Below are 4,499 nucleotides of genomic sequence, written 5' to 3'. Positions count from 1 at the left end.
CACTCTCGGACCCTCCCCTGGCACCGCAGACCTCCCGTCCACGGTCCAGCCACTGAATAGTAACACGCAGCACAGAAGAGAACCAGACTTAAAAACATTAAAAATATATACATATATTTTTAGTATCACCCTATTAAGTGTGTATGTAAAAAAAACAATAATGAACACACATTAACTGATGACTAAGAGATAGAGAGAGTGGTCCATTTGACATCCTAACAATCCTTACCTTTCCCTGTGGTTGACGACCCCAATTTCCTCTCTCTTCCATGACTTTCGGTGTTCCTAGATGGTTCATTCAGGGGACTAAGGATAGACATGTGACCCAAATTAAGGAACTCAGACTCTCACTCCTAGTCATTAGAATTGCTAACATAGAAGTTCACATGGGACATACTTATCCTAAAAAATTATTGGTTGTTTATCTGAAGTTCAAATTTCACTGTGTGTCCAGGATTGTTATTTGCTACATCTGGCAACCACACCGGTAATGGAAGTCATAGCTGCTTGACACAGACGGAAGTCTGCGGGAGTCCCGCTACTCCTCTGTCCCTGGCTTCTGGTCTCCAAGATTCGCTGTCACTACCCAGGCTCTGTCCTGCTTCAAACCTGGTTGTTCAGCTATGCCTCCAATTCTTTGACTATCCCTAGTCCTATATCCTTCCACTATGTTTCTTTCTTTTTCTTTTTTTCTGTTTGCTGTGTTGTTGTTCTGTCTCAGATACCTAGAGTTGTTTTTTGTAGTTTGTAGTGAAAAAAATCCCTTACCGAAATACCACAGCAGAGACACAACTAGCGAACCCCTGCTGGAGACAGCCAGGTTTTCTTGGCCCGAATAGAATCTTTAAAACTGAATGTGTTGCCACTAAGGTCTAAGACAGAAATAATTACTTAAAATATTGACCCTTTCGACTTCTCCAGAACCTCAGATCTGGCAATATGGGGCTGCAGTCCCATTGGTAACAACCATCTGGGTTAGAGTAGCTGTTTTCCTTACGTGGAATGTGCCGTTGTTTATTAATACTATCTGTCAGGCCTGGCGGGTGTTTGAGAGTGTGATCTATGGTACATAGAGTGCCTTATGCTCCCTGGTTCATTATCGCTTGCCTGATTCAGTTCAGTTTAACTCAATACACCTCTTCTCAGCACCTAAAGTAGCTGGCACAGAGGAGAATGAAGTAAGGCACGGTCCACACCATCAAAGAACCTCTTAGTCTAATGAGTGTGGCAGACACTTCAAAGGAGAATTTCATATGTAATATGAGGAAAGAAATAATGGAGGTAGGTCCAGGACAGTAGGAGAACCAATAAAGATCATTTCATTCAACCCAGGTTACAGGGGAAGTTTCTAGAGAAGACGAAGACTCACTGAGTTTAGAAGGATACGGGAGAGGGAACCTGGGTGGCTCAGTGGGTTAAAGCCTCTGCTTTCGGCTCAGGTCATGATCCCAGGATACTGGGATCGAGTCCCACACTGGGCTCTCTGCTCAGCAGGGAGCCTGCTTCCTCCTCTCTCTCAGCCTGCCTCTCTGCCTACTTGTGATCTCTGTCTGTCAAATAAATAAATAAGATCTTAAAAAAAAAAAAAAAAAAAAGAAGGATATAGGAGAGAAAACTGCTGACAGCAGGTTGAATAAAGGGAAGAAGATATGAAACAGTACATGGAGTATGACTAAATACGAGGTTGTTTTTTGTTTGTTTGTTGTTTGTTTGTTTTTGCTTTTAACAACTAGGCAATTTCTGATGCCACAGCTCTATGGTAACCTATGGCAATCTCTAACTCCTGACTAGATTTTAGCTCCAAGTTCTGTTTTCACTCTGCTTTATGGGTGTTCCCTCTGTCTTGGCCCATTCCAGGACATACCTGTTTGACCAGGGTTAATCTTCCATTCTCTGTCTCTCTTGTCACCCTCCACAGAAGTGGGAGCCCCCCAGTTAAAGAAAAACTTAATAATAGTGCCACCTCCAGGCCAATGGCATCTCTGGGATCCATGCCCACAGTGAGTTAAATTCATCTTCTTTTTGATCTACCTGCCCCTGGAACTTCAAATTCAGATGAGGATTTTACGATTTCTAGGCAGATAACAAATCTCTTAAAGGATATCATACACTTTCAGCATTAAGTCTCACAGATCAGAATCAATAAGATATTGTTGACTACAAATTTGTTCCATGTTTCTCAACTCTTAGAACCCCCTACTATGATCTAGCTGTTCTTAAAAAGTATCACGAGGGAAGAGTTTTGTCTTGTTCAGTGCTATAGCCACAGTCCTGCAAACAGTATTTGACACATAGACATTGCTCAACAAATACCTACTTGGTTTAATTAATGATATACGATTGTCATGAATTAAAAATATTTTTTATAGTTCCACTTGCATAGCTTTTTAAAATGCAACCAATTCCAATAATCCTTATCAAGCAAATAAAATTAGTGTGCCTGGGTAGTTTGAATACAAACCATAAGCATTCCTTCTTTTTGATATTTAAATGAAAATTTGACATTTAAATCACAGGTTTACCTTAGAAAAGACAGTGGGTTGGTTGCAACCAAAATTATTTTAATATTTTTGTATGGTATAGGGAGCCGAATGACTAATAGAACTAAATATTTCTATATTTATATTTCTGTATTTCTTTATTTCTATATTTCTTTATTTATTTTTTCTTTATTTATTTTACCTCACACTACTTTTTATTTGCAACATAATTCACTCAATTCTTCTAAACAATGACATAAAAGAGATTTCCTTGTGTATAAATAACTTACACACCTTCCATAAAGGAAATGCTCGAAGATACTAGAACAGATCGCCTGCTGCTACAGCATTCTCATAACCCACAGAGTTGATGCACAATCTATAAATACTCAGGGCCAGCATTAAAAACTCGAGTACTTGAAGTTTTCCAAACTATATCAATATATTTAAAGTGCCTGTATATATTTTTAAGAACGATGACTGTCAATAAATTCTCTATAAAAATAAGTGTGATGGCTTGGTCCATCTAACTTTACCACTATGAAATATGAACATTTAGCTTTTAATATGTGGTCAGGCTTGTTCTACCTTCTCTCAACACTGACACCAACGGAGAAGCAAACGGAACTAGCCGAGCACTAAGATGTGAGGGTCAATCCGGTGATGCCCGTCACGGTGCATTCTGGGAGGAGGTACCCGTGTAACCGGATTTGGGTGATAGGGTTTATTCTTCCTTCCCTGTTTTGGCTAACCAGATAGACTAGGAGGAGGGTAGTGATGCTGATGGCCATTCCCTGGACTCATCCCTGGCTTCTTTCTGGGCGCAGGGTGCCACCTTGGAGGAGGTGGGATTGTCACTTTGGGAATCTGGTACACAGGGCTTGGGGCTGCCGTCCCCCAGTTGGGTTTCCCTTCTACTTCCTTACATGTTTCTTCGTCTGAAGAAGAGGATCCTGAATAGAAATCAGAAGCAACGCTCTCAAGGGCCCTGGTAGCTTTCATAGAGATGTCCTCCTTATTCTCAACCTCATTTCCTTTTCTTTTCTCTGTCTAGGATTTTGTTGGCTTATCTGACAGAGAGAGAGAGATACAGAGACAGAGAGTGGGAGCTTCAGAGGGAGAGGGAGAAACAGGCTCCCCGCTGAACAAGGAGCCCGGTGCGGGACTCGATCCCAGGACTGTGGGATCACGACATGAGCCAAAGGCGGACGCTTAACCAACTGAGCCACCCAGGCGCCCCTCTCATCGTCATTTTCAAAGCTGGCACGAACGAACGCATTGTTTTTCTCTCCGTCCCCACCCGGCAGCACACCTCCTCCCAAGGCGCCCCGCACCGAGTGAGCTCCTTTGGCAAACGCGGGTCCATGGACCAGGTGCCCCTGTTCACACAGGCTTCCAGGACCTCAGGATCTGCTCTGGAACATCGACACGAATGCCTCTGTAGGCCTGTCCTTTTGATGGTTTTTCTGGATACCACTGATTTTTTTGTTTTTCTGGAAGTATAAGAGTCAATTTCTCAGCAAATCTCTCAACTGCCTTTTTTTTTCCCCCCAAAGTTACCGTTTTCGAACTCGCCTGGTGAGAAAGAAAATGGCAGCAATTTTGTTCTTCATCTTTCCCTCCGGCTCGGAGGCTCTGGAGGCGCTCGGGCTGCCGATGTGGCCGCCGCTGCACAACCCCGGACGGGAACCCTGGGCGTCGCCTCTGCGCAGTGAGCCTGGTCCCAGCCTATGGCTCCCGCATCATCTACATATTTCTCTTTAAATTATAAGATTTATCCAGTGGTAAGCTGGGAGTTGTTTTGTTGTGTTATTTATAAGGTATTTCAAGGAGAGAACCAAAAGACATATTAGCATTTTACTGGAAATTACCTATCCACTTCCCTATTGCGTATCTATTTATATCCAATCTTATTCCAGAAAAGATTGAATGTGGCTTGCAAAATTACATAAAATACTTAGATAGCATAAATAAAAGCAGAGGAAAGGGAAGAAACAAAGGACATGAAACGTAACTAGG

The 4,499-nt window shown here is 42.4% G+C and overlaps 1 pseudogene across 1 annotated transcript; it reads right to left on the bottom strand.

Moving 5' to 3' along the window:
- Window positions 1–3,107: 3,107 nt before the first annotated feature.
- Window positions 3,108–4,093, bottom strand: LOC308341575 (protein BTG3-like; annotated as a pseudogene). The gene is made up of 2 exons: window positions 3,722–4,093; window positions 3,108–3,500 (listed from the first exon to the last, which is right to left on the bottom strand). The product of its transcript is annotated as a protein BTG3-like (transcript).
- Between the last annotated feature and the right edge of the window lie 406 nt (window positions 4,094–4,499).

Source organism: Martes martes (genome assembly GCF_963455335.1).
Source record: "Martes martes genome assembly, chromosome: 4".
NCBI classification, from domain to species: domain Eukaryota; kingdom Metazoa; phylum Chordata; class Mammalia; order Carnivora; family Mustelidae; genus Martes; species Martes martes.
This window is presented reverse-complemented; position numbering and strand designations above follow the sequence as displayed.